Source organism: Schistocerca americana, chromosome 4, assembly GCF_021461395.2.
Source record: "Schistocerca americana isolate TAMUIC-IGC-003095 chromosome 4, iqSchAmer2.1, whole genome shotgun sequence".
NCBI lineage: Eukaryota > Metazoa > Arthropoda > Insecta > Orthoptera > Acrididae > Schistocerca > Schistocerca americana.
The window spans coordinates 726,518,294-726,534,427 of record NC_060122.1 but is presented as its reverse complement, the minus strand read 5'-3'; the positions used below and the strand labels follow the sequence as shown (position 1 = coordinate 726,534,427).

General features: G+C 42.2%; 1 protein-coding gene across 1 annotated transcript in view; it reads left to right on the top strand.

Moving 5' to 3' along the window:
* LOC124613746 (serine/threonine-protein kinase stk11-like) overlaps positions 1–16,134 on the top strand; it is a 57,669-nt gene that overhangs the window by 25,898 nt on the left and 15,637 nt on the right. The window lies entirely within an intron of this gene.

Sequence of the window (16,134 nt, the reverse complement as noted above, 5' to 3'; positions counted from 1 at the left end):
CTGGAGATAGCATTTGACAACTGTTCGACGTCCGAGCTGATCCCGCACACGTTTTATCGGGGACGGATCTGGGAATGTTGCTGGCCACGAATGTACCTCAATATAACGTTGACAGTTCAAAGAGACTCGTGCCATGTATGACGAGCATTGTCCTGTTGGAAAACAGCGCGATGATACTGTCACACGAGAACGCAGGAGTCTGCCTCATTTCAAATACATTGCAGTGTGAAAACGTTTGCCTAGTCGTGATCTGATATTTTATACCATTGTTTCATTCTTTGTCGTATTTAGTTTATATTTATAATAATAATATTAATTATTATTATTAACTATTAAGGCTTCCTTAAGCCATCTATGGACCTTCGTTTGGTAGCCTTTACGTTATTTTTCACTCTGCTGCTTCCACGTTCTGCCAGCATTTTTTCATGTTTTTGCAGACTTGTTTCATCTCCTCTTTCACGAGCTGCTGTCTTTTATTATATCTTCCCCGTCTCCCAGAAACCGATGAACTTTCTCACCCGCCGTCTAGATTAACTTCAGTTCAATATGTCCAGCTGTTCTATTCTTAACTTGGCGTGCTCATTTCTCTTTGCTCGGAACCGTTCTAGCTCGGTTATCTTTGACTTGAACAAGCTGAGAACCTTTCCTTAATGTGTTATCGTCTGTTTACACATGAGACCATTAACTGTAGTTACTAGTATTCATTTTTAGTGGCTCATTCATTTTTACACTGTATTGATGTGCTGGTAACGTCCTAAACAGTAAGTTGCGCTCAGTGAACCGTGTTCTCTGAGAACATGATGAACTGTTGCACAGGTATTGAGTATAACTCAACAACAGAGCGTAATGATGTAGTTGTGGGTCCCGTACGCTCTTCAAGTCCGTTTTGGGATAACAACGAAATCCGATATTACTATAAGGACGATATGTTCAGACTTCTTTATGTTTCCACATGTCATTTAGATTATTTTTCCGCATCCCTTTATTTGACCGGCTCCGTATTTTAGTTGGTTTGCAAATGATGGGTTTTGTGCAATGATATGTACGGAGAACGTGCCATTATGTGAACGAATTATTTTATAGGTTCTTATTCTGTGAATCCAGTAAACTTTACATTTTTTTTATTTTCTAGAACAATGAGGGGATTATATTTGTTGTATGGAGAAAAATCTTTCATTAATTGATAATCCTGTGCCCACTGCACGTGGGTTGTTTTAGCCTTTTCAAATAATCCGCGGGTGCCAAAATTTTCGATCCAAATCCAGTGTGCTGTATATTCTCCTTCTGATCCCCACAATACCTGCGTGTATCATCTATTTCTTGCTCCTTCAGGCTCTACTTCCGGCTGTTCCTTGTCGCAACGTCCTGATCTCCTGTCTTGCAAACCTGCATGCGTCAATCACTTGTTTGTTGCTTGCAAATCGATATGAATATGGTTTAGGACGATCACACGTTTCCCTTGTTCTTTTTTAATCCAGCTTTTTTATCTTGTTGTCAATTATTTCTGTATTATTGTTGTTATTAAACATCTTCATCATGGTTGAAAAGTTCTCTTGAAACCAGCATCTAAAGTGTCCACTTAAGGCACTTGATGTTCTATGCCAGATGCTTTCTCATTTTCCTGACATGGCTCAAATATGATATTCTCTTACAATGCACAGCAAATATATGAATTTGGGTTGTAAACAATACCTTCGAGCTGGGTGCATACCTAAGTTTCATCACGATTCAATAGCATTCCTAGCACACGTTCCAGATGTTCCATTACATACTTTGAAGGCTTCTAGTGTGAACAAAATAGATGCAATTTTGAATAGGAACTCCAGTCAATGAAGAAAATGTGTATACCACTTTCCTACTTGTTGGGCAATAAAACGTCAGTAAATTGTGTGTCATGCTGTAAATTCATAATGTTTGTTCCAGTGATGACTTTAATTTTCCTTCAGAAGTTAACATTGGGAGTTGTTACAATATAGGTTACGCCATCTTCGAAGCGAAATGTCCGACCAACTTATTGTCGGGCAAGTATTCTGCAAAATTTTATTTTTGTATGCATGTGATTAGACTGCGTGGCTATGTGTAAAAAGTTGTTATTAAAAGCATTTGAAAGACATGAGAGAGAGGTAGAGAGAAAGAGAGAGAGAGAGAGAGAGAGAGAGAGAGAGCTGAAATACAGTGTTTTTATGTTGCTAAATTGTGCAAAAATTATTTCTTGTGGCCTTTTCCTCAAATGAAAGATAGGGTTCGTTAGGGTGATGGTCTTAACATACATTTGCGTATCATGAGTTCTGTACTGTTATTTTTAATTACTGAATTGAATCGCTACTTTAAGTAATGAAATCAGTCTTCAGTATTTTGTGTCGCTTCAACCAACTGCATCGCATCAGCATTCGAATTCCGCTGCATGTGAGGATATGAAATGATGTGAGTTCGTTGTTAATCAGCGTTTACAACATGTTCTGTGGGTTTCAGCAGTTGACAGAGCGTCCGTAAAATATCGAAGAGAGGCATCGACGTAGCAGCAGTAGTTTTGTTCCGTGAGGCGAGCTCAGGTTTCTCAGGGGGAACAGTGCTGTTCGCAAAAAAGTGGAGATCCGGTTTGGAGTCTCGGTCCGGTGCAGACTTTTAACGTGTCACGAACATTCAATAAAGTCGTATCGTTTTCATCAGGAACAGGCAAAGGCACGTGCCAAAGGTCGCGCGGGGCAACAAGTGCACCGTTTAAGATGTTCATTGCGTGGGGAACTTCGTACCTGGAAATGAGAGACAGCGCCTTGAGGCCAATCAAAACCAAAAGCGGACACAACGCGACGTCTCGCCAGAGGTCACCACATTGTCTCATCGTAAAACCAGCCAACATGACTAGAAGTAGAACATCGCTTTTTATGGTGATATGTCGGAGGTTGCAGAGTTCGCTTTAAGATATCGTAAACGATTCCATGATGATTTCTCTTGGCACACACACAGAGTGCAGCATGTATATATTAAGAATAAAACTTCGTCAGCTTCAGTGTTTCAAGTACCTGTACTGTTTTAGGATGGGCAAGTTTTAATCGACGCTCTTCATCGTAGCCGATGAAGCAGTCGTACCTGATGGATATGGTTATATGGTGAAATAAACGGAAAATACAAATGACTGTGTTAGTGAACAACAAAATTTGACGCTACAAAACACATGAATTTTGCGAGAGTGTGCTTGACTGTTGATCCAGGGAGAAATTCCTCTGTGTTGTTATAACTCCATTAGACATGTCTCACCTCAACACACTGGTCATATTGGTTGTTTAGTTTCAAACTCATTCCGTTAAAAAAACGGTTACACTTTTCTGTCCCTTCTAAAATAAACCTGTCGCGATATTTTGCTAAGAAAATTTCAGTGCTCTATTTCTCTGTGATTTACATCTACTAGTATTTGTAACGGAACTATGGAATCTTGGAGAGCAGATTTGTTACTCCGTTGCTGTATGTGAGGAGAAACGCTTATTTTTTCAATAGTGGTCATACATCTTTTTCTCTTTATTTAACAATAAGTCCTCTGAGAGGCGCAGATTGGCTATACACTCTGCCTCCAATTTGGTGCTGCAAATTGCACAGATGAAAGTAAATCTATACCCGCCCGTGAAAGCGCGTACGATGTTATACGAATGCAGCGGATAGGAGCCAAATGTATATCCACCTGTGCCTTCGCTTTCAAGCGGTGAAGACTTCTGCAGTTGTGCATGGCACATCTGCCTTGGTGCACTGACAAAATGGTTTCGAGAAGACATAAGGTAAAATATGGCAGTTTGGTGCAAATACCAGGTGATCAAAAAGTCAGTATAAATTTGAAAACTGAATAAATCACGGAATAATGTAGATAGAGAGAGGTACAAATTGACACACATGCTTGGAATGACACGGGGTTTTATTAGAACCAAAAAAATATAAAAGTTCAAAAAATGTCCGATAGATGCCGCTTCATCTGATCAGAATAGCAATAATTAGCATAACAAAGTAAGACAAAGCAAAGAAGATGTTCTTTACAGGAAATGCTCGTATGTCCACCATAATACCTCAACAATAGCTGTAATTGAGGAATAATGTTGTGAACAGCACTGTAAAGCATGTCCGGAGTTATGGTGAGGCATTGGCGTCGGATGTCGTCTTTCAGCATCCCTGGAGATGTCGGTCAATCACGATGCACTTGCGACTTCAGGTAACCCCAAAGCAAAAAATCGCACGGACTGAGGTCTGGGGACCTGGGAGGCCAAGCATGACGAAAGTGGCAGCTGAGCACACGATCATCATCAAACGACGGGCATCTGTTGGACATTTTGTGCGCATTGTTTTTTTTTTGTTTTTTTTTTTGTTCTAATAAAACCCCATGTCATTCCAAGCATGTGTGTCAATTTTTACCTCTATCTACATTATTCCGTGGTTTATTAAGTTTTCAAATTTATACTGACTTTTTGATCACCCGGTATAAGGTTGGTGCATAAGTTCGTAGCGTTTCTGTTTTGGATATTGGTGTTCCGGTTGCTGTGGTTTTATTTATCAATTCTCATCCTTTATTTGTAGTTCTCTGTTGCTGTTTGGGTTTACATATTGTCATTTTGTCATTTGGAGATAGTGAGTGGAACTGTGGACGCTGGAAACTCGAAAAATGGCTCTGAGCATTATGGGACTTAACATCTGAGGTCATCAGTCCCCAAGAGCTTAGAACTACTTAGAACCTAAGGGCATCACACACATCCATGCCCGAGGCAGGATTCGAACCTGCGACCGTAGCAGCAGCGCGGTGCCGGACTGAGCGGCTTGATAGCTTGCTCTGTGTCCGTGCAGTACCGATGCATGCCTTCTGGCGCTTCTAACCAGACGGGACTTTTCGATTTCGCTTTAGCCTGCGCTTTGTTGTGCGCTTTAAGGAAAGTGTAAATGTAGTCTATTACCAAAAGTGGTGTTTGTAACAGGTAAAACCGGAATATGAAGCATGGGCTCCTAAATACGTATAGGTGAATAAAGAACGGAAATATACTGTTGAGGACATTTATTTATAGGATATATGTTTTAAGAATGTTTTTCTTAGGACGCCGTGTTGATACGTGTTACAAGATGGGGAAACATAACACTGAGAGAACATGTACGACTAGTTCCGGGGAGCCGGTTGCTGACAGGAATAGTGCGAGCAGCCTGGCTGTTAGTGGGGCAGACGATGTAGGTTTGTTGTGAGAGGGGTGGGGGGGGGAGGGAGAGGGGGCTAGAAGGCAGCTGGCAGTCTAATGGCGCCGGCGCCACGGCAGCCTAAATAAAGCGCGCGATAGCACCGGTCCGACCCGGCACACGTGGCGTCTTCCGGCAGCATTCCTGTGGCCAACGCGCGCCCAGCCCCACTCTGACACACGGAGGGTTCACTCACTGAAGCTGCCTTTGCAATGCTGCGACAAACAGATTCGCGCAACTGTTTCACAAGGCCACACCCACTCAGTATAAACGCACTTTAAGAACTGTCCGTGGTTATCCGAACGACTTCAGAGGCAAACGCTGGGATAATTCTTCGAAGTATCGGCCGATTTCCTCTCCCAGCCTTGTCCGTCTCTTGTGACATCGACAGGACGTTAAGAGTCTGCCCTGCCCCCCTTTAGCAAAATAGATCCAGGAAGGTAAACCAGAAAAACTGCTAGAGCATTCGTTAGCGAACAAGTTTTTTTACGTCGTGCAACGTATTTGCTTTTGCGTGCAGATTGTTCATCAGAGCGTTCCTACAACTGTTGTTGTTGTTGTTGTTGTTGTGGTCTTCAGTCCTGAGACTGGTTTGATGCAGCTCTCCATGCTACTCTATCCTGTGCAAGCTTCTTCATCTCCCAGTACCTACTGCAACCTACATCCTTCTGAATCTGCTTAGTGTATTCATCTTTTGGTCTCCCTCTACGATTCTTACCCTCCACGCTGTCCTACAATCCTAAATTGGTGATCCCTTGATGCCTCAGAACATGTCCTACCAACCGATCCTTTCTAGTCAAGTTGTGCCACAAATTTCTCTTCTCCCCAATTCTATTCAATACCTCCTCATTAGTTATGTGTTCTACCCATCTAATCTTCAGCATTCTTCTGTAGCACCACATTTCGAAAGCTTCTATTCTCTTCTTGTCCAAACTATTTATCGTCTATGTTTCACTTCCATACATGGCTACACTCCATTCAAATACTTCCAGAAACTACTTCCTGACACTTAAATCTATACTCAATGTTAACAAATTTCTCTTCTTCAGTAACGCTTTCCTTCCCATTGTTGGTCTACATTTATCCTCTCTACTTCGAACATCTCCAGTTATTTTGCTCCCCAAATAGCAAACCTCATTTACTACTTTAAGTGTCTCATTTCATAATCTAATTCCGTCAGTATCACCCGACTTAATTCGATTACATTTCATTATCCTCGTTTTGCTTTTGTTGCTGTTCATCTTATATCCTCCTTTTAAGACACTGTCCATTCCGTTCAATCCTCTAAGTCCTTTGCTGTCTCTGACAGAATCACAATGTCATCGGCGAACCTCAAAAGTTTTTGTTTCTTCTCCATGGATTTTAATACCTACTCCGAATTTTTCTTTTGTTTCCTTTACTGCTTGCTCAGTATACGGATTGAATAACATCGGGGAGAGGCTACAACTCTGTTTCACTCCCTTCTCAACCACTGCTTCCCTTTCATGTCCCTCGACTCTTATAACTGCCATCTGTTTTCTGTACAAATTGTAAATAGCCTTTCGCTCCCTGTATTTTACCTCTGACACCTTCAGAGTTTGAAAGAGAATATTCCAGTCAACATTGTCAAAAGCTTTCTCTAAGTCTACAAATGCTAGAAACGTAGGTTTGCCTTTTCTTAATCTATATTCTAAGATAAGTCGTAGGGTCAGTATTGCCTCACGTGCAGATTGTTCATCAGAGCGTTCCTACAACTGTTGTTGTTGTGGTCTTCAGTCCTGAGTCTGGTTTGATGCAGCCCTCCATGCCATTCTATCCTGTGCAAGCTTCTTCATCTCCCAGTACCTACTGCAACCTAAATCCTTCTGAATCTGTTTAGTATATTCATTTCTTGGTCTCCCTCTACGATTTTTACCCTCCATGCTGCCCTCCAATACTAAATTGTTGGAGGCCAAAGTAAATACATCTACGTCCGTATCCTGAAAACCACTGTGAGAAGCACTGCAGGGGGTACTTTCCAATGTACGACGTGTTGTATCTTCCTGTTCCATCTGCGTATGAAGTGCGGAATGAATCATAAATTGCCTCTGCGCGTCCTGTAATTAGTCTAATTTTGTATTTTCAGTCCCTATGGGAGCGATACGTAAAGATTTTACTAATTCCTTGACTCTTCACTAAATACGGTTTCCCGAAACTTTATATGAAAACTATCACGGGATAGTTGGCGTGTCTCATCAAGCGTCTGCCATATCAGGATATTCAGAATTTCTGGGACACTAAAAGACACGCTGGAGAAAATAATGAATGCAGCTACTAAACTTTCAAAACAGCGGTTTAAAAACGAAGAAGGTTTTATAACTATCAAAAATGTATGTAGGAATACTTTGTACGGGGCGTATTTACTTATTTATTATTTTTTTAAAGCAAGTACTGGTTTCCTAAATAGGGCCTCTGCAGCGCTGCAGTCGGCGATCCGCGCATGCGCAGTGAGTAGCTGCATTGTTTTAGTATTAGCTACCTGTCCCTACAGAATCCGTAACGGAAGCATTCGTCGTTCTTTACGTCGCGTGTGCTTATTTAAAAACTCGCAGTTGACTGAAAATCCTCTGCAGCGTGTGCAATGCGTACAGTGATTTGTTGTCTGGTGTAAAAGATGTGAAAGCAGTTGAACTCCATCAGAACATTACTGAAGTTTATGGAAGAAACGCCGAAAGCGTAGATTAAGGTACACATTTTCGCCTTAATATAACACCGTGTTAAAATCGCATTTTGTTTCATAAAAAGACGGTAGTTAAATTTTTTTTAAAAAGTTTACCTCGTATTTGATGGAGAAAGAACACAAGTTTTATGAGAGTGGTTAAGTGAAATGGGCGGCTCTGGCTAGTGAATAAGTCGCAGCGTGTCGTTAGGTCGCTGTCAGACCACACAGAGACAGCAGAGGGCGGGGCACCGACCTGTCGCCGAGCGGCCTATCTCGCCAGCCATCGCACTGTGTGGTTTGCGCCCACTCGGTCAGCCCCACCTGTCGATCGCCACCCAAAACGAGCGGTGGGCCCGTGCTCTCTCAACACGTAACTCTATGTCCTCTTGATGGCGACTTTTGTGAGCTGCTTTCACTTGTACTCTTTCCTTTCTTGTCCTCTACTGCTACGTGCACATCTACATCAGTATTCGAGAAGCCGTTTTACGCTGTGTGGCGGAGGATGCGTCGTAACACGTTCTCGCCTCCTATCATCTCGAGTGATGCAGGGGAAGAACAATTGTCCTGGATTTTTTCTGGAGGAAGAAACTTTTTTTTTGTGTGTGTGCTAATGTTCTCACGTGACTTTTTAATGATTTTATATGCAAGATTTATATAAAAAATATTTACTCATTTTCAAAACATACTTTGCGCGCCTGCCTTCATGTTGTGGACTAAAAAAACCAATTACGAGATATTCTCTACTGTAATAAATAGTAAAATTATCATTTAATAATAACCATGCAAAATAACAATAACAATATTCAATCATACAGTGGAATGTAGCGAAACAACCACATCAGTGTATTCCGGTGGTCACGATAGCTACTGCGAATTACTACATTGACTTGTTGTTAATTTTATATTGATGCCCAACAGTTGGTAGCACTATCTGTTGATGAAAAGCTTGAACATTCACAAGTGTGTGCCTCGTGTTTTCATTGGGAAAAAATACTTCTGTTCCAGCTAATACCAGTAAAAGTTAATATACAAAATTGTAGCCAGGGAGTCTGAAAGGGTTAAACTGGAATTTCTGTGATCTCACAGTCACTGTCATTATTCGATGTATATGTGCAAGAATAATCCACGGCTACAGTTGGATAAATACATATTTCTCACCATGATCGGTTTCGGTTACTACGCAGTACATGTTTTTCCTGTACATACCTTAGAATAAGTACGATGGTAATAGCAACGCATAAACACAAATAATGTTGCACAACACCACCTCTGCAGCGCCATGAAAACATATACAAATAAGTGAAACATCTACAACTGGTGTACAGTATAGTTGTCGTGCATATGTGCCCGGAACACACTGGTGGAAACGGAGAGGTTGTGGAATTTATAGGCCGGCCGAAGTGGCCGCGCGGTTCTGGCGCTGCAGTCTGGAACCGCGAGACCGCTACGGTCGCAGGTTCGAATCCTGCCTCGGGCGTGGATGTGTGTGATGTCCTTAGGTTCGTTAGGTTTAACTAGTTCTAAGTACTAGGGGACTAATGACCTCAGCAGTTGAGTCCCATAGTGCTCAGAGCCATTTGAACCATTTTGGAATTTATAAAGAGAAGGACGAATAAGAGAAAGAACCGGAAGAATCCAGAAAAGGTGGACTACGGAGCTTCTCTGTCAATATAAAATCCCAAAAACTATAGACACTAACACGAGTGTGACTGTTTCCAGTAATTGGTAATCAGCGATGCAATTAAACAATAACAGATCTCTGGGCCTATTTATACGATACGTGTGTTTGTGTTAAGAACCAACTGCGAATGCCTGCACCAAGCATCTATCTATGGCAAGCCTTCCCGACATCAGCTGAATTTTTCTGGTTTTGCTACTTCTCTGTAAACAACAGCACAGTCTGCGAAAGGCCTCGTTTGGAGCTATATACGTTAGCCCTTTCGCTTGACCGTCGCTATTTTCTTTCTTCACTTCACGCTTCCCACCTGCCTTCATCCATTAATGTTTTCTGGTTCCTTCTGAGTCTCTTTCCAGCTGTTTATGTGTTGTTGTCCTATTCTTCTTCTCATTCACTTTGCATTCGCACGTTCCGATTTCTTCATTTATTACTTTATTTCGTTCTCCTCCACCTTTCTCCTATGTTTGTCATCGTTCCAGTTTCGTTTTCATCTTACCTATGCTCCTAGTTATTTTCAGTTTTGAAGTTTTCTACCAACACGTTTATTTTGTTAAAGTTTACAGTTTTATCATCTCCACGTTTCTCATACTATTACCACCTATTTCTTCTCTCCAGCTTATCAGCTTATCGTCTGTCACTTCTCGGCCTACTCTTTATATCGTCCTCTACATTAACCATAACGACCACAATTTGTTCTCGCTTTCTTCTTCCTTATTGTTAAGCTTTGTAAAAAGCTGTGTACACCATTTGCTCATCGTACCATTCTCATTATTCGTCATTCTACATGAAGGGATATAACCAGATGTGTTCTTTGTATCCACTCACCTCCTTGTCCTTTGGCAACGCCGGGCACCAACTGGTTGGGTTTCCTCAAGCGAAGCAGTGATTCTTATCGTGGCCGTGAATCTGGCAGACGGGTGACCTCAGATGCTTGGAGGACGAAGGCGTACGATGGGTTCTCCCGCCTCGAAACTTTACGGAGGCCTTTCATACTGTGAGCTGCGCATCCTGAATTTTGAAGTCTGATTTAAACAGATCGTAGTTGAAAGCACTATTCACTTAGAGTGGACAAAGTATGCCACAGACAATATGGTTAATGTGGCCACCCAAAGGAAGAGATGCAAACATTGCCACACGACGAACTCCAGCAGATTGCTTAGGCAACAACAATCCGCTTACGACGCCAAAAGGTTAATGGAACTTGCTTCAAATTCTAACATCAGACAAACAACGGTAAACTGTTCCCACAATACATCTTACATTCGCCGATTTTAAAGGAAAGCAACACTGTGTAGCAACAGCAGAAGCTAACCAGCTCGCTTCGAGTACTTTATCCACCCCATTCGTCGCTCATTTCATACTGTCTGTTATTAAATCAAGGTAACAGAAAGAATGTCCGCTCCGCTAGCTGCGCAGTTAACGCGGCTGATTGCTAACCGAATGGCCCAAGGTTCGATTCGCGGCCGAGTCGGAGATTTTTCTCCGCTCGGGGACAGGGTGTGGTCCTTACGTTCGTATCGTCATAACTGAATAATTGTATGGGCTTTTCTCTCAAAGCCAACAAATTTTAAAAAAACGAGAAAGGGTAAAATATATGAAAAAATTGTTCAAATGGCTCTGAGCACTATGGGACTCAACTTCTGAGTTCATCAGTCCCCTAGAACTTAGAACTACTTAAACCTACCTAACCTAAGGACATCACACACATCCATGCCCGAGGCAGGATTCGAACCTGCGACCGTAGCGGTCTCGCGGTTCCAGACTGTAGCGCCTAGAACCGCACGGCCACTCCGGCCGGCAATATATGAAAAAAGTATCTTCAAAATATCGCGCAATACACCATGAAAGCATACTGTGGTGAAACGTAAGCACAGCACAACTACAACCTGTACTCTCAGCTAGATAATTATGATTTTTCAAGCAGAAAAAGTGTATTTTTACTATTATTTTGAAGAGCAGAAGCTGTCAGGCAGAATGCCAACTTGCAACCTAAAAACGAGGCTTAAGGTAAGCAACAACACATAATAATTGAACCTAAATAAATTAAATATCCAAACCGTTTAGATAACTAGTGTGTTTTTACTGAAACACACAACAGACGGCACAAAGGTGTCGAAATTTGTCTGGATAATACGAACAAAACTGTTCTGCAGAAGATGAATTTTAGGTGTCGGGGAGGCTTTTCCGTACTGCTTACTTGATTTGACAGATTACTGCTAATGCGCTATTGAGAACAGGCATAGCTCCACCTTTCATGACGGCGGTGAGGTGTTTTTTTTTTAGTTTAGGGGTCTTAAAACGTTATTTTAAGGCTTCTCTATGCATTTTAAAATTGTACTGGTAAAAAACTAAAGTTTTTGCGCACCGCGGCATACTGGCACAACTCAAGCACTGTGTACATCTACACGTACACTCCGCAAGCCACCTTAACGATGTAGGGCGGAGGCACTGTATGTACTGCTGTCACTTCCCCGTCTCCTGTTCCAGTCACGAATGCTTCACGGTAAGAACGACTGCTGGTAAGCCTCCGTGTGAGCTCGAATGTCTCAAATTTTACTGCCACAGTCTTTTCGCGAGGTATATAATACGCAGAAGGAAACAAGATATTGGCTGAATCGTCTAGGAATGTACGCTCTGTGAATTTTTACCGACAAATCACACCATCATGCTGAACGCCTCTCTTGCAGCGTCTGCAGCTGGACCTGGTTGAGCATCTCCGTCACGCTTTCGCTCTTAGTAAATGAACCTGTAACGAAAGACACACTCTTCTTTGGACCTTTTCTACTTCCTCTATCAATCATATCTTACCAGCCTGGCGAGCAGTGTTCAAGTTTTTGTCGAACGAGAATTTTGTAAGCTACTTCCTTTGTGGGTGAAATACCTTTCCTGACGAATCTTCCAATGTATATCAGTCTGGCATCTGCCTTATCTTCGATTCACTTTATGCGGTCGCTCCACTTTAAATCGCTCCGTAGTCGAGTTGTAAAACGACCGTAGACTGCCATACACTATTAAAGTAATCGTAGAATACACTAGTTTTCATAGTAGCTTTAACAAGTTAAGATCGTACCCAAGTTACCTGTGCATTAAGTGCGTTGCATAACTATCGGGCGTTATCTCATAAAGGTCGCTTTCTGTACATACGCGAACAGTATCTTGCTATGTTCCCCTAAAAAGCGGAAGCGGTAAACAGTCTAGAAACTGAGTGAGGGTAGCTAAAGGACCACATAATCTACATTTTTGTCCTACATAATTATCCGCCTGTATGTTTCGTAAAAGTAAAGAGCATTTATAGCAAGATTCAAATTGTTAATGTTTAATTTAGGTCCATTCGAAAACTGTTGAGTTGTAACGTGAAGCAGAGGGATTTTGTAGTAAAAATAAAGAAAACAATATAGATTTATTATGTAGCGTTATAAAATGCAGTTACCTGAACAAAAACGTAAAATAAAAAGCAATAAAATAAAAATATATCAAACATCGCTTTAATACTTCGTCCAACTTACATAAAACATGTTTCTGTTATCCACAACCAGGTTTCGCTGTTATCAGTAGCAGACTCTTGCCTTTGCTCATGATAAAGAACGTTCTATTGAGCACAAAATAACAACAACAATTGTATATTATATTTTTTTGTTCGTGCATGTAAATTGTACTGCATCAATGGCAATTGTTTTGGTTACGTAAAAGCGGAGCAGGTACACAATCAAATAATATTTACTAGTTTCGAAATGCAATTTGTATTCTGTAAGGATGTAAAATTCACAGTGGATTAACATTGAATGATGTGCGGTTCTAACTGTATTTAAAACAGACAACCAACCAAACAAACAAAAAACAAAGAAAAGTCATTGGCTTCCACTTTGTCTCTTACATATGGACTTAAAAATGGCTCTGAGCACTATGGGACTTAACATCTGTGGTCATCAGTCCCCTAGAACTTAGAACTACTTAAACCTAAGTAACCTATGGACATCACACACATCCATGCCCGAGGCAGGATTCGAACCTGCGACCGTAGCAGTCGCGCGGTTCTGGACTGAGCGCCTAGAACCGCTAGACCACCGCGGCCGGCACACACATGGACTTATGTTTCTTTCCCTACCAGTGATATTTTATAGACGTATCTGCTTCTCGTGACCGTTCTTCAGTCGTGTAGTCATACAATAATGGTTCTTACCGCCTATAGCGTCAACTGCCAACTGGAATAACCGAAGTCGCCCTTGTTTCTGAAGACACACCGACCCGCACTTTGTCATTAGCCATTCGACGAGTGTGGCGCACCCTGCAACGACATAGTCTCTTGTGCTAATCTGTTTATCTCAGAGCAGCACGTGCAACCAACGTCTTCGATTATTTGTTGGATATATTCCGAGCTCTACCTTTTTCTTCAGTTTCGCCCCCAACTGCTCCCTTTAGTATTACGGAATAGGTTCCCTGATGATGCAGCAAACGTCCTTTATCGTGTCCCTTTTTCTGATCAGTTTTTTCCACATTTTCCTTTCCTCTGCGGAAAACCACCTCATATCCGGGGAGGCACCCGCTGAGAATTCTTCTGGCTAGTCACGTCCTCAAGAGAATCCGCCACGTGATCGTGACTTTATGCGACACGCTGTCAGCCGCCATCTGCAGAACCAGGGGGCCTGGCGACGATTGTGAAACGCGCTAGCCAAGGCTCCCTGGTCCACTGCGCAACCTGCGCAAAGGAGGCCAGCGGCCGCAGATCTGGTTTGCCGGTGCGGTACCGGCCGCGGACGCCCACGCACTCCCACGCGCCGCACTGCGGAAGCCCATCTGGAGCCGAGCGCCGACGTTCCGGCCGAAGTGCGAGGCTCCTCTGGTAAAGACACGCGTCAGGCGGCTAAGCTTCGTCGAGAAACGAGCGTGCTCTAATGAGGAACCGCGCGGAAACTTCTTTGTACTACACCAGGTGCAGGCGATGCCTAGCGCCTGTATTTCACAAGTTTAAGCACTTTAATTGCTTTGTTGTTGGAGGTGATGTAGTAGTTACTGGCGTTATAGAATGCAGTGGCAAGTACGAATTTCTCACTAGTAGTAGTAGTAGTAGTAGTACAAGACGTGGGAGGAGGAAGACAATCACTTAAGTACATAATATGAACATTCCTTTATCTTTATTTGTAAAAGAGAGCGAAATCAACGCTCTTTGAAGGGTAACTTGAGATCCGGGTTTTCACTACTCTGGGCGTTTTATAAAAATAAACATATTTGTTATTCCCCAAAAATATAAACCTCCACGTCAGAAAAAGATTCATGAAGAGGTAGGTTTGGAGCACTCCTGTAGGTACGATGTATCATAACAGGAAAGACAAAAATTAAACTATTAGGAGCCTTTGAAATGGGGTGTAACAGGAGACTGTTGAAGATCAGACGCTTTAACAGAGTGCGGAATGAGGATGTTCTGCAACGAGTGAACGAGAGAAAAGTATTTCTGGTGGAGAACATAATGAAGAGCAGAGAGGGAATGGTTGGGCACATATTACGAAATGAATAGTTGATGATAACTGTAGCCGAAGAGGTAGTGGAACGAAAGGGTCACAGGGGCAATCCTATAACTTGTACACAGGATGAGCGAGGAGGAGATATACATTCAGTGAGGGGTAACAAGATTGGCGATTCTAAACGAAACACTTCGCATGGACATATGCTTCAGAATTGTTTCCGAAATAGAACACCTTTAATGTCAGTTTTGTATGGTGTTCTCTAATAACTCGAAAACCGTGGCTGCTAGAGAAACAATTACACAATTAAATTACATTAAACTTCCTCTGAGGCTAATACTTTACGCGAAGAAAGCTAGAGAATATTTAAAATTTCGCCAGGCGCGCTTGAGCTGTAGCTTAGGTACTTTCCGAAGGCCAATTTGAGGCAGTTTCCTGGCTTGGCAGACCACAGGTGTCCTGTATCAAATTTTTAGCCTCGAATTCCTCTGCGCTGACGTAGTAGGTTGTAGAAAATGACAGTATACTGAATAACGCAGAAAACAGATAACATGTACATGAAACGTGTTCTACTTCGGAAATCATTCGAAGTAGGACGTGTGTCCATATTAAGTTATTCGCTACGGTCGCAGGTTCGAATCCTGCCTCGGGCATGGATGTGTGTGATGTCCTTAGGTTAGTTAGGTTTAAGTAGTTCTAAGTTCTAGGGGACTTATGACCACAGCAGTTGAGTCCCATAGTGCTCAGAGCCATTTGCACCATTTTTTTATTAAGTTATTTGTTGAAAATCACCAATACTTAACCCCTCAAAGCTTGTACAATTCCTCCTGACTCATCTTGTGTAAAGGAGATCGCCTTTGAAGTAACGTGCTGCATCAAACCAGGCTTAAGAGTTCATTTTACTGTCTACTTTAGAGATTGTTATTTTTACTTAAATCAGACATCTGATTCGGTTGTGCGTTGTTGATCAGTGTAATATGGGAGCTCTGTCTCCTAACTCTGACATCGGCTATTCTAAGGTATTTCCTGTTGCCGCTGTTTCCGGTTGCGTGGCTTGTACACTCGAAGCTATATTTCTCGAAACACAGTTCACTCAACTGTACGATCGCAGCTACGTA